The sequence below is a fragment of the Myodes glareolus genome, chromosome 7 (genome assembly GCF_982192425.1).
Source record: "Myodes glareolus chromosome 7, mMyoGla1.1, whole genome shotgun sequence".
Taxonomy (NCBI): Eukaryota; Metazoa; Chordata; class Mammalia; order Rodentia; family Cricetidae; genus Myodes; species Myodes glareolus.
The window spans coordinates 4,553,306-4,576,452 of record NC_142032.1 but is presented as its reverse complement, the minus strand read 5'-3'; the positions used below and the strand labels follow the sequence as shown (position 1 = coordinate 4,576,452).

Here is a 23,147-nt window from a genome sequence, read left to right as displayed (position 1 = left end):
GACCTCCAGAGACGGTGGCCACGAGGTCAATTATCAGCACACATACTGCTAAGACACAAAGCCACCACGCCGAGAGGGCTGCACATCCTCCCGTGTGTTTATCCGAGAGGCCAAACATGTCAACAGATTCCCGTCATGCCAAGACTCCTAGGAACAGAGAGCAGCCTCGAGCCCTTGAGATTCTTTCTGTCTCTGGGAGCAGGCCTGAGGGCGGAGGACAGAGGTCCTGCTCCCCGTGGGTGAGCCACCGAGACTCTGTTTCCTTTCTCTTTATGCGTACACTCACGCAGTTCACAGACAAGCCCTGTGTAACGAGCCATGAAAGGAATCAGAGCTGAACACACATGCAGGGCCCTATGTTTGCATGCCTATGCAAACCGAGCGAAACTCTGAGGCAGCTGAACCAAAAGTCGTTTAAATTGGAGTGATTTTCAGAAGGGAAAGTTTTTCAGTTTATGAGCAATAAATACCAAATGGAGAGCAAGCATGACTTATCACAGAGACCGCTACCTCATAAGGCGCAGCAGGGCTCTGTGGCGGCAGGTGACTGAGTGATGGTGGCCTGTGCGGAAGCCTGGGAGACTAGACACGTCAGCACATGCCAGAGGTCTGGCAATTCCAGTCATTCTCCATTAAAAAAAAAAAAATCTGAAAATCTGCCAGGCACAGTGCATACCTGTAATCCAAGCACTTCAGAGGCTAAGGCCAGAGGATTGCCACAGTTATCTGGGCTGACAGTGAATTACAAACCCTTACAACCACATACCAGCCTTTTAGGTACTTAAAATACACATTAAAATGGCACTCAGGAGGCAGTGGCAGGCAGGTCTCTGTAGTTAGACACCAGCCTGTTCTACACTGCATGTTTTAGGCCAACCAAGGCTTCATAGTGAGACCCTGCCTCAAAACTAAACAACAATAACAAAAACAAAAATTACAATATTTTAGAACTATTTCTTCTAATTCATTTTAGAAGACGACACTCTGGCTGGCATGAGATGCCACACAAAATGCACAATTTGATTACTTAGCTGGATTCTTGAAGTGCCTTCCTATATTTCCAAAATGCTGAACACACAAAACCAAACCAATACCAAACAAGCCACTGGCCCTTAGCCATGTTGATCACTTCGATGGGTATTATATCATCTGACCAATTCTGAGAAAATTCTCTCTATTGTAAGATTTCATATGAGATACCGAGTTTTCAGTAGGCCCATGGCTGTCTGGAGGAGAAGAAAGCTTTCAATCCCTTATGGACAGGGAGCAGCTCCAAGGCTTGGGACTCAGTTCTCTGCACCCACGGAGCCTCTGTTCTGTTACCTCTTACCTTCCTAAGCCCTGGGACACCTTCTGAGAAAGTGCAGAGAAGTGTCAACAACACAATTTCACCCCCACTCAGATGTAAACTCCTGCTTGTGTGTGAAATCCCGTATTACTATACACTCCGGGACAGGGCTGGGGAGAGCCACTTAGCTAGGGAGGGACATTCTTGGTGGTGGGAACAGAACTTTGTCAGAAACTCCATAGAGCTGTTACCCAGGAGGGATTCTGAGGCCTGACTAGCCCTGGGCTGACTAAACAAGCTTCAGGCAATGGGAAAGGGAACCACAATAACGAAGCCTTTCCAGGGAGGGACCTCAGCTTTCTGGAGTCCAGGCTGCCAGCTGTCCCTGCTGGCTTCTCTTTGTCTTCCTCTTGGAGTGCACAACGCAGACCCAGCCCTGGAGGCGGACCTTTGCCGGTTTATCACTTCTGCCCCAGGACTTGAGAAGGACTTGCAGACTCTGCTGGGGTGGAGATCAGGCTCTGAAAACAATTGATCAAAGGGCTCGACGGGGCCAGCTGTGATCTGAGCCCTTCCATAGATGTGGCCAGGAACAGGTCACAAAAGCCTCACTTCTTAAAGAAACAATCACACACAAGAATCAGTGGAGAGACCTAGGCTTGACTAATCGCAGGTGTGTTAGGTTGGCCTCCCATAATGCCCTGCTCTGTGCCAGGTACTGCTGGGGAATGTTTAAGATGTGTTATATTTGCTTATGCTATGGAATATTTATTTAATGATGCAAAGGTGTGTTGCATTCTTTTATATTGCATTTGTTTAACTCTGTAAAGCTGTGTTATTTTGCCTGTCTACAACACCTGATTGGTCTAATAAAGAGCTGAATGACCACTAACTAGGCAGGAGAGGAATAGGTGGGGTTCCCGGGTAGAGAGCATAAATAGGAGAAATCTAGGCTCCAGAGAAGAATGAGAAGGAGTAAGAAGAAGAGGAGAGGATGGTACCGGGGCAAACTGCACAGTCACACAGCCATATAACCAGCTGCGGAGTAACAGGAAAGAAAGACATACAGAATAAAGAAAGGTAGGAAGCCCTGAAGTAAAATGCAGTTAAAGGGGAACAGGATAATTTAAGTTAAAAAAAAACTGGCTAAAAGCAAGCCAAACTAAGGCCGGGCACTCATAAGAAACAGTAAGTCTCCATGTATTTATCTGGGAGCTGGTAGTGGGCCCCAAAGGGTTTAAAAAAAAACTACAAGGTACCACACAAGAGCTTTTCAGTAGCTTGTCTCAAAGTACCCCAAAGAAGTAGGGACTTTGTAAGTTATTCAGCAAGAAGGCCTAAAGCTAAAATGAACAATTTACTCAGAGCCAGAAGGCAGAGCTGGCTTTTAAACCCAGATTCACCAAATTGGCTCCTAAAAGCACCAAGAGCATTCTCCTACAGGGATCTTTGGTTGTGAGGCAGAGAGATACCTTCCGGTACTTTCCTGGAGGTCGGAATATGTCACATTCTTTCTCAGGCAGACATTTAGGAAACACGAAGTGTCTGCCCCCTCCCCCGCCATGATCATTTGTGAAATAGTTTCCATAAGAGTTACGAGCAAAGTCAAAAGTAGTAGGTTTGTAAGATCCAAGTTGATCCAGAGATGGAGCTTAAAGGCTCCAAAGGAATCAGAAAGTTGCTTCCCACTCCCCAGAACTCTGGCAAACAGGTCTGGCTGACGGAGACTTTGGAGTAAGGGCACATATCATCGGAGGCTGGTGTCGACCGGGGCATTCCAAATCCACTGTGCATCAGCAACAGTCAAGGGCTTTTATTTCTATCTTTATAAACGTTGTGTTTTTGTTAGTGTTCACGAGTGTGTGCATGCGTTGCGCAGGTATGCATGCACACTGGGGATTCTTTTCAGTTGCCTTCCACGGTATTGTTTGATGCAGCGTCTCTCAGTGAACCTAGAGATCACTGATCTGGGCAGACCCTCCTGCCACAGCTTCCCAGTCTGGGGATCACAGGGATATACCACCACACCCAGTTTTTATGTGGGCTCCGGGATCCAAACCCAAGTCTGTATGGTTGCTCGTTGGGCACTTTACCGTCCAAGCTCTCGCCACGGGAACATTTTAAAGGTGTGTTCAGTAACCCTGGAGTGGAGCTCACAAATAAGCCCCCTTTAAAAAAAATGCATAAACACTAAAATTAGTCAATATAGGTTCACCACTCACCAGGAAGACAGCAGCCTGGGTGGTATCAAAGCCCCACACCTGACAACAGAGGAGGAGGCCAAGGATCTGAGGCAAGAACAAATGGGGAGGGAGAGCCCTGCTCAGCCTCTGTGGGAAGGCAAAGCTGGTGCTGACTCAGCACCTTCGCTGCCACCCTTTTCCCCCTGTAGTGGGAGAGGTTTCCACCGTGACTGGACAGGCCTGATCTCAGGAATGCAGACTCATCGGTTCCGGGAGGCCTTTTCCTGATTCGCCGTCATCAACAGGCAGACTGATGAGGGCGTGCCTCGGCCTCAGGTTTGTGTGCTGGCACAGGTGAATGAATCGGTCCCCCCAGGCATCTTCCACCAAACCCAGAAAGTACTACAAGTCTGTGCAAAACCAGCCTGAATGGGTGAGAATGCCCGGAACTCTGCCCAGACCTCATCACCGTGTCACAAGGAGGACAGCAATTTGCTGTCAAAAGCAAGGAGACAACAAAAATAACTCCGATTTGCTACAGTTGCTTGTTTAAAACCAGAGGGGGCTGGACAACTCCCTCCTTGAGCATGCAGGCGTATCTTGCAGAAATGCATATTGTATTTTGCAGACAGAGGTGGTAGGAGTCAAATCCACGGCCTGTGTGCTGGTCAAGCACTCTGATGCTGAGTGCACCCCAGTCCCCTGCCCCGCAGAGCCTAAGACAGATACTTCAGCAAAGAGACATATGGGTATTTAATAAGCAAACAGAAGTATTTGGGACATTGTTTAGTCATAGTAAATAAAAGGAAAACCAAAGTCACGTGTTAACATCATAATAGCTACATCTCTGAGAAGATGATTGTACCAGGTGTTGAGGATATGAGACCAGTGGAGCCTTTGCAATCCCTAATGAAAGTTAAGGATTTGAAACCTCTTTGGTAGTCTTTCAAAAAGCTGAAAATGAGCATGCCATGCTGTTGGTGGAGGCTGCTTGGTCGCTCCTGGCTGTCCAGACCCAATATAATCACTCAGAAACTATACTATTTGTGATATTGTTTGGCCAATAGCTTAAGCATATTTCTAGCTAGCTCTTACATCTTAAATTAACCCATCCCTATTATTCTATATTTTACCATGAAGCTCATGACCTACTGGCAAGGTTCAGGCTCATGGATCACGCCTTTCTCCTCTGGCAGCTACATGGTGCCTCACTGATTCCACCTCCTTTCTCCTCTGGCAGCCACATGGTACCTCACTGACTCCGCCTATTTTCCCGCCTACCTCTATTTCGCCCTGTTGCAGGCCAAAGCGGCCTCTTTACTCATTAACTAATCAAAGCAACACATATATATAGGACTTCCCACACCACCATGCCATCAAATACTTCTCACTACTACATGTTGACATAGAATAAAGACTGATTCTACAGAAATATGTAGGTGAGAGTCTGTAGTGACTCCAGTCCCAAAGCATTAGAATTCAAATGACCACAACTAGTAAAAAGCTAAGTGAGAGATGGAATGTTAGAATAAAAAGAAGGGGTGCACCTCAGCAATAAGCATACAGCCAGTGACCAGGATGAACTGGAACTACTTTCCAGCCATTTATAAGAAATTCTAAAGAAGAGGAAGTAGATCTGGGGTTGCTGAGAACAGGGAGGGGTCAGGATTGCAGCAGCCGAGCTGTCAATGTGGGGCAATGGGAAAGCCCTGAGCCCTCATTGTCCTACGCTGTGGGATCATTACACAACTGTATACTCATCACACACAAGAGCTACACTTGCGGTGATTTATGATATGTTCTTTCTTTCTCAACAAAGGCACATTGAACAAAGAGGGTGGGGAGGGCGGAAGCCTGACGAGGAGGACAGTATTAAACTATCCCGTTCACAGTCAAAGGGAGGCGTATGTGCATTCAGTCCTGCTTAGAGGCCCAGATTACCCTGGGAAACTGTATGAAAAGATTCTACTCCAGAATAAAGTACACCCATGTACACAGGTGGACAGATGCACAGGTACAGCCCAGAATAAAGTAACCCATGTACACAGGTGGACAGATGCACAGGTGCAGCCCAAAATAATGTAACCCATGTGCACAGGTGGGTAGATGCACAGGTGCAGCCCAGAATAAAGTACACCCATGTACACAGATGGGTAGATGCACAGGTGCAGCCCAGAATAAAGTACACCCATGTACACAGATGGGTAGATGCACAGGTGCAGCCCAGAATAAAGTAACCCATGTACACAGGTGGGTAGATGTGCAGGTACAGCCCAGAATAAAGTAACCCATGTACACAGGTGGACATATGCACAGGTGCAGCCCAGAATAATGTAACCCATATACACAGGTGGGTAGATGCACAGGTGCAGCCCAGAATAAAGTAACCCATGTACACAGGTGGACATATGCACAGGTGCAGCCCAGAATAATGTAACCCATGTACACAGGTGGGTAGATGCACAGGTGCAGCCCAGAATAATGTAACCCATGTACACAGGTGGGTAGATGCACAGGTGCAGTCCAGAATAAAGTAACCCATGTACACAGGTGGGTAAATGCACAGGTACCGCCAAGAATAAAGTACACCTGTGTACACAGGTAGCTAGATGCACAGGTACAGCCCAGAATAAAGTAACCCATGTCCACAGGTGGACAGATGCACAGGTGCAGCCTAGAATAAAGTAACACATGTACACAGGTGGGTAGATGCACAGGTACAGCCCAGAATAAAGTAACCCATGTACACAGGTGGACAGATGCACAGGTGCAACACTGTGCAGTGAGCAGATGTATAAAATTTTTCAATATTTTAAAAGCTTACTTGTGCAACTATTATTTCTTTGTCTTTGCTTTCCCTTTGTATGAAAGGAGAAAGTCAGCTGTAGACAGAATAAGTAACCTGGCGCTGTCTATGAAGGGAACCTGGATTACGGCTTCACCTGAGTTAAAAGGAACAGGTTGACAGGTGGCGAATGGTCACAGTTCTGGGAGCAAACAGAATTTTACTGCACAAAGTGCAGCCTTCCTGTGCCTGAAGTTTGCCAGCAGAGTTTGCTAAAGCCGAAGACAAATGAGGTCATCTTTAAAAGTTTTCATTTTGTCCTTCTGCTTCTATCTATTGAAAGGACTTTACCACGGAGTGCAAACGGAGGTTGAGCATTTGTTTCCTGGCTGCTCAGACCCGAATAATCCCATGGAAACTATATTAATTACAACACTGTTTAGTCTATTAGCTCAGGTTTCTTATCAACTAACTCTCACATCTTAAATTAACCCATTTCTATTAATCTGCGTATCACCACAAGGCTGTGGCCTACTGGTAAGATTCCAGGGAGTCTGTCTCCTGCAGCTACATGGCATCTCCCTGACTCTGCCTACTCTCTCTATAGATCTCTTCCATCCTGGCTATATTTTGTCCTGCCAAAAGCCAAAACAGCTTTATTCATTAACCAATAAGAGCAACACATATTCAGAAGGATCTCCCACATCAACATAGCACATGCACAACAAAATAAAACATCACTGTAAATACCGCCAAATCTTTTAAATCTACTACCCCAATTGTGTTTTCTTCTTTTTCAAGCAGACGTTAAAGCTGTTTCACATTCTTAGTGAAGTGAGTAGAAACGAGAATTCCCATAAGCCCACGCCCATTACCCTGACCCTGTCCAGCTTGCCTATCAGCAGTGCCTGCTCGACTGCTGTGTTTGCTAGAACTGATGGCCTGCTTTGACATGAGTATCACCTGAGCCCACAGTTCACAACAGGGGTCACTCTTGGTGCCTGTACACTCTACAGGTCTAGACAGTTTCTAATGAGGTAAGGCCCTCATGACAGTCTCGTATAGAATAGTCCCTTAGCCTTAAAAGCCTGTGTGTTATACCCAGTCACCCTCAGTGTTATTTCTTGCCATAGGTGGTTTTCACAGTATGGGATGCTATGATCCTAAATCTCTGTCAGTATCGCACACCGTTTAATTTACCCATCATTTCAAATTCATCCCTGGTGCAGGAGAATTGTCTGTATTCTGTCAATCATGTTTTAAATAAATGCTGACTGGCCAGGCAGGAGGTGCAGGTGGGAAAACCAGACAGGAAGTGGAAATAATGAGCACGAGAATTCTGGGGAGGAGGAAGTTGATTCCTCCCACTCCTGCCCAGATCACCGAAGCAGCAGGATGTGAGCTGCCCTACTGAAAAAGGTACTGAGCCACATGGCTAACATAGATCAGAACAGTGGGTTAAGATAAGTCATAAGAACTAATAAGTAGCCTGACCTAATGGGCCAATCAGCATTATAACTTATAGAGATCTCTGTGTGATTTTCTCTGGGACTAAACAGCTGAGAGACTGGGCAGGGCAGAAAACACAAACAAGCAGGCCCCCTTTCATGTTACACATCCCTTTCTGAAGCAAGGTATCCTTCAGATCCAGAACAGATAGCATGGGTTAAATGCAATCCTCACATTATTATTAAGGAATACAAGGTTGGGGTGTGACCAGGGACCAGAAGATGAGGTTCTGCATGCTCCAGGGTGGTACCTTCACTTGGCGCACCCAGGAAAGGCTTCTTGTGGAGAAGCTGCTGCTGCTATACCTTGTTTGATCCTTTTCACTTCTCATCAGGACAATGCCACACATTTCATATGCCAGATGGCTCTTCCTTATAAAGGAGGAAGAGAACTTGGAAAATCCTTTCCCACACTCATTTTAGAGAGAGTTATGCTTTTTTTTTCCTTATAGTAAAATCCCTTATTGGCGTTGCATATATTCTGAGAACTGGGCACAAATCAGAAGTGTATATGAAGTTTCACGCACACAATGCACCCTGCACCCATCACTCAACCAGGAAAAAAAACATAGTCTGTACCCAGAAACGCTTCCCTTATCTTCCTGGGGCTCCTTCTATCAGCATGCAGGCTTTAGCCCCATATGCCGGCTCAGCTTGTAGAGTTTGTACCCAGTGAAGCAAATCCCTTGTGTTTCATGAAATCTCACGATTACATCTTATTTCTTTGTGCATATCTATGATATTTTAATCATCCTTTCTACTCCTGATGGACATTTGGGCAGCTTAAAACTTTGGACTTTTCTGAAGAGTGCTGTCACGGGCTCCTGGGTCCATCTTCTTGTGAATTCTAACCACGTTTTAATTGCATGCACACACAGCGGAAGGAAGAAGCCATGTGCAAAGCCATGGGGTGACACAGTCAAACACTTGCCCAAAGTAGGTTTGCTTTCTATTACCATTTTAATCTGAGAGGAATTCGGGAGAATTAAGAAAGAAGAATCATATTAAGAGTACTTTGCTAAATTGATCCCCAAAGTGTTTTTCTAACCCCTATGGATTGAGTGCTCTTTTATGAAATGGTCTCTCAGTAAAATCACTGGTTTAATCCCATAAGGTATCCATTATCCTGGGACCTCCAGCCCACTACCAGGCCAGAATCCACCCTCCCCTTCATCCTCCTTCTGTTGCTAGCGTCCTTTGAACTGGATGAAATGCAAATAATCCCATCTTCTGTTCCGAAACTGCCTTGAAATCAGCATGCAATGGCAGTGTTGCCTGGATCACATGGTATCAGTGTTTGCCACAGAGCCTCAAAAGTGTGTTCCAATTCAAGACATGGTACACTGGGTGAAAATGCTTCTCTCTTTCTCTCTGTGTGTGTGTGCATGTGTGTGTGTAAGGGCGGGGAGTGTTTGAGACTCTAGTAGCTTCTAACATCTCTAGTTTTGCCTATTCTTGATCTTCAGCAGCATTTCCAGTATCTATTTTATTTGTTTATCTATTATTTCTTTATCAGGACACAGTCTCATTATTTAACTCTGGCTGGTTTACAACTTGCTATGGGGGTCAGACTGGCCTCAAACTCACAGAGACTTACTTGCCTCTGCTTCCTGAGTGCCGGGATTAAAAGTGTGATTAAACAACACCAAGGCTACTTTTACTGTTAACAATGGTCTTTGCATTTGTTCTGTGGTAGAGCTTAAGAAAGCATGCTCATATCTCTGTTATGTGCTAGAAGAAATCTCCAAAGTTCTACAAAAAGCCCTCTGTCCCTTCATGCTAAAAGGTTTTTAAAGTATTCATTCCTACTAGCTTGCTAAGTTACTGCATCCATCAAAGGAAAGCTAATTATTTATTAATAAGTTACAAATTCACCTTCGAATAATAAGAAACAAGGAAACTAGGCTGCAAAACACCTAGTGACCTGTGGATATTTTTCTTCTAAACATTCAAACTCTGAGATTAATTTTATTGATTGATTTATGTTGACAGAGGATCTTACTGTGTCGGCCCTGGATGGCCTGGCAGTTATATGGACCAGGCTGGCCTTGAACTCACAGAGATCTGCCTGCCTCTGCCTCCCAACTGCTGGGATTAAAGGCTTGCGCCACCCACACTCAGGTGAAATGAAGGCAAACAGGGCCTTTTACGAAGGGGTCTCTTTAAGGAGTTGCAAGATGAAAGGAAGCTTCGGGGTTCAAAGGGAACGTTGCTAAGCACGCTGTGCAGGAGACTGAATGGCTCCTGGGGTTCTGCTTGTAGCGAATATCAATCAGTTGGGTTCCCCAGGAAGGGACCATGGAAACCCCAAGAGGCTTCTTCTCTAACTCAGACACCACCCTACATTCAAGGCCAAAGGTTTCATATCCTTTGCTTTTTCAACACCAGAACATAATTCTTTAAGCTGCGGCACACCTGCAGAAGGTAGACTTTTTAAAATTGAAAATATTTAAATTTGTTGTACAACGTGGAGTAAATGGGTGGCTCTGATTCAGTCTAACGACTGGGTGTAGGCCTCTGTTTGTCAACTGCTTGTCTCTGCCAAGCTGCTAGCTCAAGAGCACATTCCAATTCTGTGACATCTATGCTGTGCATTCTCCCAGCGGTCACAAACGTCTCCATCCACCCCGCTCACTTTCCTCTCTACGTCTCTGTTCTGCTCAGTCTGAAGGGCTTCATAGCAACTGAATTCTCCATAGTACAGCCTGGGCTCTGGAGCTGTCTGAGACCTTCCAAGCTATTTCCATTAAAACCTTCCACCGAGCTATCCGGAGTGTGTGGCAGATGGTTCAGCTCTTGGCGAGCTACAGAATACTATCAGACTAAAAATATTTTGTCTTCGTTCCCCAGGGCTGGAGGAGCCTTCAAGGGCGGGGAACCAAGACTGGAGAGTCACAAAAACACAGCTTGCTTTTAAAAACATCCTCCCCTGACATCCTCTCCCATTGTGACTGGACCTCATCCCCTTTCACAAACAACCCGCCTGCACGCACTGCAGATTCCAAGGCTTCGCTGGGAGCAGGAGGGGGCTCCCAGCAGCCACCGGGTATCAGAGGGAAGAAATGACAGTGGGAAAATGGATCTGAAGAAGCAAGGGGGTGGAGGATAGGCTGCGGGACCCCTGGGGCTTCTTGGTGGTTCCCACATAACAGCACACGTAAAACTAAGCAAGGCACCTTTGGATGACAAGGAAAACACTGTGCCCTGTGGGGACAGACCCACAACACACCCCAGTCTCTGAATGCTGGGTGGGTGCTGTCCAGCCCCAGGTTGTCTGAATTCCTCTGCTAGGGCAGGCCAAGGGGATAAAGCCAGGATAAGCAGGGAGGGCTGTGTGAGTGGCTTAACCCACCCTTCACCTGCTACAACAGACTCCACTCAACGTCAGGAGATGGAACTTTCCAGAGGTGGAACAGGAGGGTGCTGAGATAAGTAAGACAGCCCAAGCCACACCACGGACTAGTGCGTCTGAGCACTCTGGCTTCCATCTTGTGTGGTGACACAGCCCTGTGAAAGACCACCCAACTCCTGAGGTAAATGCATCTTACCATTTCGTCAATCGCCCTCTGATGCAAAGGTGGTGACAGGCCGGTAAAGGAGCTGCCCCACAGGAAATACAGCCGAGGCCTTGGAGTTGATCCCCCACCACTCAGCAGCCTGTATGCAGAGGTCCCTTCACATGGCATTTGAATTCTGACCTCTGCTGCACCCCATGATACTGAAATGTTTGTTCCACTTATGAGGGAAGAACAAGTCACTAATACAGCCTGTTGCAGGGGACGGTCACAATCGTAAAGGAAGAGACCACAGAATCAGTAGCCTGGAGTGGCAAGAGAGAGCTTGGGCTTGGCACACACTCTGTCTGTTTCTTAGGCTTGTTTGTAGCATTCGATAGTTGAATTAGAAACCCAAGGAAACCTCCTAGCTCACACTTCTATGTCTATGAGAAACAAGGAAATTAACAAATGATATGAGTTGGCATCCATGCTTACAGTTATCACCTATGAAGTAAGCACACCCTATGGCCAGGATGGTCCTGAGCCAGTGGCTGCAGCATCTAATTGAAAGTCTCACAAACCACGCGCCTATGCCAGGAGCAGCTGCTGATGTTTGGTCCTGCTCCTCCGTCTGAGAAGAATTTCCAAGTGCGTCTCCTTACTGTGGTGTGAATAGAACGGCCCCCCATAGGCTCGTGTGCTTGAAAATCGGTCCCCAGTTGGTGACGTCATTTGGGAAGGTTAAGAAATTTTACGGGAGGTGGAGCCATGCTGGAGGAAGTATGTCACTGGGGGTGGGCTTTGAGGTTGAATAGCCTGGCCCCACTTCCTGTCCTCTCTGTGTGTAGATGAAATAAGACCAGTCAGCTTCCTGCTTCTGCCACTATGCCTTGGCTGCTTTCCGCAACGCCTTGCCTGCCCACCATGATGGACTCTGCCCCCTAGAACCGTAAATCAAAATAAGCCCTTTCTCACTGAAGTTGCTTTTTGTTGGGGGTACTGCAATCACAAAAAATAAATAAATAAATAATACACGCCTCATTGGAGGCTCATGGTAACTCCACTTGCTGAGAACAGCAGCTACCCACGACTGTTCCCAATTTCTTGATGGGTAAGGGGAGGCTCTGAGATTGCCGCCTTCCGCGATGGTGGAGTTCATAATGAAAATCAGTGCTGACGGAGAGAGAACACCCAGAAGATCTCAAGAAATAGCTATAAATCTTACAACCTCAGAGACGCTGAAGGGGTAAAAACCAGGACCACATAATCATACTTAGGAAGTGTGGCGTGGGCACAATGTGGAGGGGGCCGTGCAGTACAGGCATGGCAAGCCCCGGTCACCAAGGTACTGGACGCTGTTCCTGTGAGCCTCAGGTCCCCAAGCAGCAAGGATTCGTTTCTGTTGAGGTGATGGGGGCCTGCGTCCTTTGCTGAACTAATCTGCTCCCAGATTCCACCATTTCCTCCTTTTCACACACTCTCTGTCAAGTCCTTGGGCTCGCAGACATGCCTAGCCAAGACTCACTTACATTATTATTCTATCCACATAGCGTATGGAGTTTCCATGGTCCTTTAGTGACTGCTACTAAACTGAGGCAGAAATCGTGCCTTTTAGTAGCGAGCAGCGAAAATGATGCAGAACAGCAGCACAGGACAATCGCCAGAACCGACGTCTACGCTAGAGAACAAACTGTGTGTCCCACTAGCACACTGGGAGCCTATAATTTCATCACTGAGAAAAATTCCACCTAAGCACAGAGCAACGGCAGGATGGAAGATTTGAGAGCACCCTTCCTACCGAGCCAGCGTGGGGCCTTATTCAACGCCGCACTTTCCTGTTTAAAATTCTTTACATACCAGCCTTAACTCTTTCTAGAATAGCCTTGTTTTGGGATTTCACTCCTAGTGTGTTTCTTGGCAGAGAGCAATTCTAACTCCTCTCATCTGTGATACACAGGTCACCTCTAGAGAGCACTCCCCACTCCCAACGTCAGCGTGCATCAGAAATCAATGTCCCTTTTCGAGGACCCACAGGCGTCTCTCTGCTATGCTCCAAGACTTGACACCCGGCTCATAATCAAATCATCTCAAGTGGACAGATGCTCTCCCAGCATCCTCCGGAACACAAAGGTCTGGACACGCCTCTTCACAGAGAAGTCCATTTCCTTCTGTCTAATTAGAACTCAAAAGCTGTCACTGCTTCCTTGCTGCAGGCCAGCCATGCTGAGTGCAGGATGACTCCAGTGAGCCTTGCTGGAGGGAAGCATCTCTTTCTAAAAGAAATGAGTCTATTACTGGCAGAGGCCTGAATGAAAGGATCCGCTGACGTTAGCTGAAGATGAAGAGGGCCAAAACCAGTGACCTAAGGAAGAAACTATGCAAGCATCTAAAGCAATGTGTGTACTATGAATAGCTAGCCACATGCTGTATAGTGCAGCAGTCTGCTGGGTACGTCCTCTGGGGACCAAGGCTGCTCAGCCTGCCTGCCTGCATGCATATCCGCCTGCCCCCTCGCCTGCTGCCTGCCTGCATATCTGCCTGCCTGCCTGCCTCCTTCCCTGCTGCCTGTCTGCTAGTGCCTGCCTCCCTGACTGCCTGCCTTCTTGCACAGAAGCTGAGGCCCTCAGGCAGGAATCTCACTCACCTTTGCTTCCCCCATAAGCAGAACAGTAGATGTGCAGGAAGCTCTGGGTGAATGAGAGTCGGTTCTAAGTCCAGGGATGGGACAAGGGGCAGGGAGATGGCTCAGCAGGCACTTTGGCCTCTGACATCCACACGAAGTATGTGTCCGGCACCTTGGCAAGAGGCAGGAACGGTGGCTACCACGACTCAGGAGTTGGGAGGACTCTGCAGAGATGGGTCCTATAACATGAGATCTTAAGAGCAGAATTCTGCTTCTCCGACGGTATATGCCAGAATTTCCCCATCACTGGCTGCATAGGTAAGATACCCCACCCCACAGCTCTCCACCTACCCACCCCTTTTCTCAGCAAACCAGACCAAACCCCAAATCCCAACATTTGAGGGCCCTATCAGATACTTCTAGAACTAAAGCTACTTTTCTATATCACTTTCTCCTTTCTTAGACCTCTGACTTACATACTTAAAAAGGCACATAAAGAGAAGAATAAATATTGCTCTTCTATTGAAAAAAGATATAAAAAGCAGCTGTCTTCAGAGACAAATGTGATGTCCCCAACACAGACTCTCAAGGCTCCCAACAGGAAGAAATTAAATTTATTTCAGAGTAGGCCAGTATTTTATCACCTCTTAAGTCAAGCAAAAACAATTATCATTTAAAAAGAAAAAAAAGTCTTTTGAGTTGACAACATCCGGACTTAGTATTTCACACTACATTTATTTCAAGATGGTTTACACCGATCAAGGCAATTTCAAATCAACGCACTTCAGTTCACCCCTTCCTACAGTAGATGAACAATGGTTAAAGGACGGCTTGGTCTGCAGGCTGGATTGCTCAGGATAACATGAACTCAAAGGCCCTCTCTAATGGTGGTGGCTGGCAAGAGCAAAGGGTAGCCCAGGCTAGCCAGTGGCTGGCAAGAGCAAAAGGTAGCCCAGGCTAGCCAAGGACTGGTAAGAACAAAGGGCAGCCCAGGCTAGCCAGGGGATGGTAAGAGCAAAGGGAATGGTAAGAGCAAAGGGCAGCCCAGGCTAGCCAGTGGCTGGTCAGAGCAAAGGACAGCTCAGGCTAGCCAAGGGTGAAAGAACTGTTCAATGAAGACTCAGTAGTTCTTCCATAGTACAGAGTGTCAACACTGGTAACTGACTTTTCCATGAACAACGAGGAACCCAAAGCTACCAAGAAATGTATCCACTGGGGAGGGAAAGGGGCAGGGAGAGGACCCATGCATGCCTTGGTAGATGCTAGTTAGCCATCAGATGAGGTTTTGTGGTCGTGGCACAAATCGTGAGAGCTGTATTTGGAGATGGCCTCCTACAGTACGCCCCTAAGACTAGCTGGGTTCCCAAGTGCTCACATCCTGCAGGCTAGCTGCTCAGGCTTTCCTAAGGCTTTTCACAGCTGACTGCGAATAAAAATATTTTATGATACTGGTTAAAGGCAAACATAACCAATAAATGAAATGAATGCTTAGAATTTTAACTGGTCATTTTAAATGCTTTTGTTTTTAATTATGTATATGTGTGCGTGTGGGTGTGTGCACACAAGTGCAGGAGCCCAGGGAGGCCGGAAGAGGGTTTCAGATGTCCTGAAGTTGTAGTTTGAGCAGTTATAAGCCATCTAATGGGTGCTAGGAGCTGCTAAAGCCTCTGAAAGAACAGCTTGTCCCTTCTCATAACCACTGAGCCTCTCCAGCCCCTGAATGAACTTTGAAAGATCAATGAGTGTCTTTATGGGTGACCACAGAAAACACACACAAAAGCACACTCAAAGCATCCGAAAACAGGCTTCCCACTGGCCACTTAGCAGCATTTAAGACTAAGTCTACACTAAGGCTCTCCTGCAGAGACATTTAGAAGGGTTTGCCGCTGAGGTCTGCCACCCCTGCCTCTGAGGTCTGTCTGCCATCTCTACACTCCCATCACTGAGGTCTGTCCATCACCCCTGCTACTGAGTTCTGTCCATCACCCCATCACTGAGGTCTGTTACCCCTATTACTGAGGTCTGTCCGTCACCCCATCACTGAGGTCTGTCACCCCTATTACTGAGGTCTGTCCGTCACCCCATCACTGAGGTCTGTCACCCCTGTTACTGAGGTCTCCCTGTCACCTCATCACCGAGGTCTGTGGGTCATGGCATCACAAGAACTGAAGATCACCACTTGCCTCTGTATGGAGGCAAATTGGCCAACCCAGCAGAGAATGAAACTACTAGAAATATCCCCATAACCAGAAAGCAGCTTAGTCTGGTTCATGCAGCAGGGGGCGGAGGAGAAGATTCCTCCCACAAAGTCATGTGAACGGCAGGTAGGGACAAGGGCTTCAGAAGGGGTGAGAATGTTCCACCCTCACGTGCAGTAGACCAGGTGAGCATCATCCTAAGCCCCCCAGAGCATGTCATGAAGGAGTCCATCTTCTCCCACCCCAGACCCGGAAGCTACCACTGTCCTCTGCAGCCTGTCCCTGACCAGTGCTGGGCAAATGACACTTCAAGGAGTCACCCCGTGACATTCGGACGTGACCTGGGGTGGGGTGCGGCTCCAGTGCGGTGGAGGGCTCTGGGCTCTAGAGCTCTGACGGACAGCCGTAGCATGAATGACACCTAGCTGGTGTGGCTAGGCCACCAGCGCAGAGAGAGAAAGCCGGCTGACAGCAGCTGGCCCCTCAGCCGTGTGGTGTATCTGCTGATGTAACAACTGCACTCAATCCTGACCCCAGGACCTCCCAAGTGACCTTCTCTGGAGTCAAAGCTGCTGGAGAGGCACTGTAATGAGCTCAAACTGGGAAGCCAGCATGACCAGCGTCCTTACAAGAGTCAGAGGAAAGCGGCAGAGGAGAGAATTGTATAAAAGGAAGGCTGAGGCTAGGGCTGCCGTGCCACACGCCAGGGAACATGTGAGATCACCAGCAGCTGCCAAAGGGCGGGAAGGAAAACTTGGAAACTCAGAAAAGCTGATGCTGGTTACTACAAAAGAAGAGTGTTTCCCGGTCGGTCGGCTTCCCTTCAGGTCAGCCACGGGGTATGCAAACACTCTCTCGTTAGCAGCTCGTTCTGCAGAACTGGGGAGACATTCCTAGAAGCTTCACAGTTCCCACTGGAGGTTTCTGTGGTTGAAGTCAGCCTCAGGAATGACTAGAAGCAGATGTCAGGCCTAGCGCTTGGTTTTACCTCAAAGAGTGGGCTGCCTGTTTGGATAAGAGGCAGCCCAGCCCCTTTCTCTCTCAGGGGACCAGAAATCTGAGAAGGGAAGAGCCCTGGGATTTTAGGTAGAGGGTGTTCACTGGGTAGAACTGTGTCCCTCAAAGTATGCTCACCCTGCTTAGCAGGCGGGCACAGCAATGATCTGGAGCCAAGGCTCTTCTTGACAGGGAAGAGTCTAAATGCAATAACTCCTTCTGGAACAAAACAAGAGGAGCTCAGATCCCAGAAAGGAGGCTGGGCCTGTGCAAACACAGAGGCAAAGATTATATTAATAATCCAAGAGCCATGGAATGCCAAGGACAGAAACACCCGAGGCTGGGAGACAGGAGTAGAGTGGGCTTTCCTGAAGGCACCTACTCAGACCACAATTTTGATTCCAAGCTCCTAGCTTCCAGAACTATGACAGACCACATTGCTGTCATGTTTAGCCACTACATTCATAGCAATTGTTCATGACAGGCCCAGGAAACATATACAAGGCTTGAATAACTTCACAAGCTACCAGGGCAGACACAGCATGGGTGGCGGATTTCCTTATTCACCACGATCTGTGTTCTGGGGCAACACAAAAAAAATACGAGGAATTTTCCAGATTTCACAGAAATTGCTCCATGATCAGTCATGATGCTAAACTTAACACTGGCCTAAAGTTTTCATTTTCAGCTGCAGAATGGGGTTCTGGGCTGGCAGAAAGCCAGGCTGCAATAATCCTACAGACACAGGATAACAACGGGCAGATTGACAGGGACCAATCACCCAGGCATGTGGACAGCACCTCTGGCTGCCTGGCAGGACTTAGCTGCATGTATGCTTAATCTTTTGTATTTGTTGATGGAAAATTGAAATTAATGCCGCTCTGTGACAATTGAAAGGAATGTCATGAATCTATACTTAGTCATGGCCCACATGAATAAATGTATTATCCAAGAGTGGTAGTTTGTGCTGGTCGTCCAGTATATAGGGAACTGAAGAAGAGGATTGTTGTGGAATATTATTTAAGATGTGTTACATCTGTTTAAGCTGTGGGATATTTGTTTAATGATGTAAGGATGTGTTGCATTCTTTTATGTTGCATTTGTTTAACTCTGTGAAGCTGTGTTACTTTGCCTGGTTAGTCTAAGAAAGAGCTGAATGGCCAAGAGGAAAGCAGGAGAAAGGATAGGCGGGGCTGGCAGGCAGAGATGATAAATAGGAGGAGAAATCTGGGAAGAGAGGATCAAGGAGTGAGAGAAAGAGGGGGACATCAGGGCCAGCCACCCAGCCACCCCAGTCACCCAGCCACACAGCAAGACACGGAGTAAGAAGTAAAGGAAGGTATACAGAAATAGAGAAAGGTAAAAGCCCAGAGGCAAAAGATAGATGGGATAATTTAAGAAAAGCTGGCTAGAAACAAGCCAAGGCTGGGCATTCATAAGAAAGAATAAGCCCGTGTCTTGGTTTGGTAGCTGGGTGTTGGGCCCCCCAAAGAATAAAGAGCTAGAAGAGTGGAGAGTTAAAATGGCCAACTACAGAGGATTTCTATGAATTCAAGGCCAGCCTGGACACTGGAGTAAGACAAGACCCTGCCTCAAAGAAACAAAAGGTGGGGGGGGGGGCTCTAAAGAGATGGTTCAGAGCTCAGAGTGAACAGAGGACCTGGTTCAGGTCCGGGTACCCATGCTGGGCAGCTTACAACTGCCTGTAACTCCAGTTCCAGAGAAATCTGATGCCACTGCCCCCGAGGGCACCTGCACCCTCAGCATATACCCACACAGACACACATAAATAAAAATGAACAGAAACAAAACATCCTTCTACATGTATGTGGCTGAGCTCCATTTCTGCAAACACTTCACAACATGCCACTGGCATCAGGGACCACACTCCCCACAGGCAGCCCTGGGGACCGGGCTGTCCAGAGACTAGGAAATGCCTTCTGCAGCTCTCGCCGGGCCAGTAGACCGCTGTGCAAGCTCTGGCCGGCCCTGTCCTTCTGTCAGTGAAGCTCTACCAAGTGTAGCCATGCCCAGTTGTTACAGGGTACAAGGCCACTGTGGTCTTAATGCAGTAGTTATGACAGGTGAGACAAGGCAAGGTTCAAAGCCCGGAGGGTTTGCTAATGGTCTGTCTCACAAAGACCACGCTGCCAGTCTCAGGATTCTGGGCTATACCCTTATTTGCTTATTTTACATCATGTTATTGCCTTGTTCGTTTTTTGAGACATGGTCTCCCTGTGCAAGCCAGACTGGCCTCAGACTCACACTCCTGCATTGCCCTAGAGTGTTGGGATTATAGAGTTCTTCTTTTTTCCCCTTTTTTAGTTTCAAATTATTTTTGAGATTATAATTTAATTACAATATTTCTCCCTTATCTTTTCTTCCTCCCCTAACAGCACCCCACCAATCCATGGTCTCTGCTTAAATTACTTGTTGTTATACGCATAATATGTTTGTATGTACATATATATCCCAGACATAACCTGTTCTGTCCGTATGTTAGCTGTATGTATGTTTTCAGGGCTGATCATCTGGTACTGGAGGACCAATGGGTGTGTTCTTCCTTCACTTGGGGAGATCACCTCTCCAGTTCCCGGATTTCCTCAGTTGCCTATAGTTCCCTGTAAGGGTGAGGCTGTGCGGGCTCCTCCCGGTACACTTTGGCGTGTCCACTGGTGTTATTTTTATTTGGCTCATGTTTGGGCAGTCATGTGGGTGAGACTTTATGGGTGTAGCTTCTGATGTCAGCAGGAGACACAGTCTCACAGCAAGCTTGCTGATCCCCCAAAAGGTTTTTGTTTTGTTTTTGTTTTTCGAGACAGGGTTTCTCTGTTTAACCGCTCTGGCCTTCCTGGAACTCACTTTGTAGACCAGGGATGGCCAGGAACTCACAGATCCACCCACCTCTGCCTCCTGAGTACTGGGATTAAAGATGTGCACCACCACCAACTGGCTGCACAAGACTTTTTAAAAAGGCAGAGGCAGGTGGATCTCTGTGAGTTCGAGGCCAGCCTGGTCTACAAGAACTAGTTCCAGGACAGGCTCCAAAACTACAGAGAAACCCTGTCTCGAAAAACCAAAAAAACAAAAACCAACAAAACAAGACTTTAGAAGCTGATTGGCTGGCAGCCAGGAGTACTTGGACCATAACCAGGACTCTCCCAGGAAGCATGTAGGAACTCGGAGAGCTTTAAGACGGCAGAGGAAGAGAAATGATGATTTGAGAAGGGTTCTCAAGTGACGATAATAGGAAATCAAGGTTTGAACAAAACCTCAAACGTCCACTAGATGCTCTGCAGTGAGCTCCTCTCAACAGCCCGCATTCTGTATACATCATGGCTTGGATTCTGAGGGACTTTGGTGAGTGTTGTGTTTATCTATACAGTAAGTAGACAGGTCATTACAGTGGGCAGTTTGCGGAGAGGGGAACCAGAGAAAGACCTGAAGTGTTCTGAAGCCAACTTTGACTCTCTGAGCTGTGTGCGCCTTTCCTAGCCAGTTCTTCGGTGAATCACTTGTATTTCCTGGGTCTTGGTGTTCTTGGCTCTCAGGCTAGACCACAGTAAATCAGCAGAACTTCCCTGCCCTGATATTTCTGCAGGTCCTGAGCAGGAATCACCTTGGACACAGAGACACAGGTAAGGAAGTCATCATTCAGGCTAGTACAAGGCTAGGTCTGGGAACAGAGAAGCCATGACCTTTTAACCTCGGAGAGCCCAAGTTGGCATAAATGAGCTGACCACACAAGACCTCAGGTATCACATGACTCTGGCTGGAGTGACATCATGGTCAGTTCAAGCACAGCTCATAAAGTATATTTATTAGTTGAGTACATGCAAGCTAAAAAAAATTCTCACTTTTTAACCTTTGTTTTTATGGTACTAGGACCTCATACACGCTAGGAAGGTGCTCTGCCAGGGGCTACACTCTTAAGCCTAATTGTAACTTTCTACAACAACTTATATAGCATTTGGGTGGCCTGCATGTCCTCACAAATCCGTGTCTGACTCAGACATGGTGAAAGGCTAATTGGTTCATTTCTTTGTGAAGGACAGAGAAGTTGGATCGGATGAGGCATCAGGTTCGCCTACGGATTCCTTGACACAAGCCACAGTGAGCGCTCTTTGCTTTCTCTCTGGTCCCGCAGAGGCAGACAGACCTTCTGAGGTCTTAGACTTCCATGAACAGCCCCACCACCCTGATGATCAGATCTCCCACCCAGGCCAGCCAGCTAGGTTAGTCCCAAACCTGGTGACACTTGATTGGGTGCCAAGGACCAGCCTGACAAGGCAGCCGCCTGCCCTCTGTTCATGTGCTGGGAAATCCTGCTGTCAGGCTAGAGACCGGTACCCACAAACCACCAAGGCTGCCATCTCAAGCCTGAGAACCCACTGGGCAGGCCCACAACACAAATTTCTGCCTTAACTCAATCTGAAGTTAGAGCCACGACAGCTCGGAACATGAAACCCACAGGTTGGCTACAGCTTCTGCCCATAAAAATGCCATTGGATTATGCAATCTATAGAAAGCTTCATATTTACATTTATAATGCTGTAAATAAATAGTATAAATAGTGCTTATTAGCTCAAATAAGAAATAAGAAATAGGGCCAGGCATAGTGGTGCATGCCTTTAATCCCAGCACTCGGGAGGCACAGACAAGCAGGTCTCTGTGAGTTCAAGGCCAACCTGGTCTACAGAGTGAGTTCCAGGACAGCCAGGGCTACATAGAGAAACCCCATCTCAAAAAAATCTAAAACTAAAATAAATAAATAAATAAATGAAGAAATGTTTAGGTTTCACTTACTTGTGAAATGCCTGGTCAACCTGTAAGTTAAGCACGTCCTCTGATGGTTGCCACAGAAGCCTATAAAATACGGGCTTTGAAGACAATGCCACTCAAACCCTGGCCCTGCCAGAATTATCTGTAAGCTTTCATACAAGCTGCCCTTGGTCCTTAGATTACTCTTCTGTTTTTACATATCTATTTATTTCATGTGCCACGGTACACATTGGAAGTCAGGGCACAACTTGAGAAGGTTTCTTATCAAGTCCAAGGCTGTCTTCAGGCTCGGGGGCAGCTACCTTAACAGCTGAACCATCTTGCCAACCCTAACTTACTTATTTGTGGCAACAGAGTTGGTAAAAAGGATTTTAAAGAGGCATACCTATAAAGTACTACGGCAATAAGAGAGAATTAATGATTACAGCCACTTTCACTCTTAATTAGATATCCCTGACCTTAAGAACTTGATGGAGAGGAAGACTGGTGTGTGAACTAGTGCCAGCAACAGGATCATTTGATTGTCATAATGTACAAGGTGAGGTTGTCATAGGAAGGAAAGCATCCAAAGACACATGTTCTGCCATATTAAAAGAGGTGAGTATTGATAGGACTGAAGTGGGGGAGGAGTTTACAAGGGAATCATCATTCTCTCCTCCCTTTCCATTCTTCTTGCTTCCTTCTCATCCATCCATCTAAACACCCACTTATCCATCCATTCATTCATCCATCTATCTATCCATCCATTCATCCATCCATCCACTCATCCATCCACCCATCCATCTATCCATCCATCCATCCATCTACCCATCCATCCATCCATCTACCCATCCATCCATCCATTCATCCATCCATCCATCCATCCATCCATCCATCCATCCATCCATCCATCTACCCATCCATCTAAACACCCATTTATCCATCCAAATGTCTACTCCCGCACTTGCCCACCTCTATACTTTAGCTCCCAGTTACATTTTTCAACAGGTGGTTGACAGTACACACGACACAAACACGTAAGAACTTCAGATAATGGGAAGAAATGGTTCCAGCGAGAGAGAAAACATTGCCAGGGGACATAAGCTGGTCTGGGGTCAGGGTTGGGCTAGGTGCCCAGGGAAGATGCTCTAGGGACTAACAGGCAGTTGACTGCTGAATGAGAAGGATGCTGACATCTGGTGAGAGATGCTCCATACAGAATGAAGAGGGTGCAAAAGACTCAATATGGGAAAGCACAGGCTTGTGGGACAGAGAGACTGGCAGGGAAGGAATGAAAAGGAGGGGGGG

At 47.1% G+C, this 23,147-nt stretch overlaps 1 protein-coding gene across 6 annotated transcripts in view; it reads right to left on the bottom strand.

Moving 5' to 3' along the window:
- Ablim1 (actin binding LIM protein 1) overlaps positions 1-23,147 on the bottom strand; it is a 285,120-nt gene that overhangs the window by 49,242 nt on the left and 212,731 nt on the right. The gene's annotated exons all lie outside the window — the stretch shown is intronic.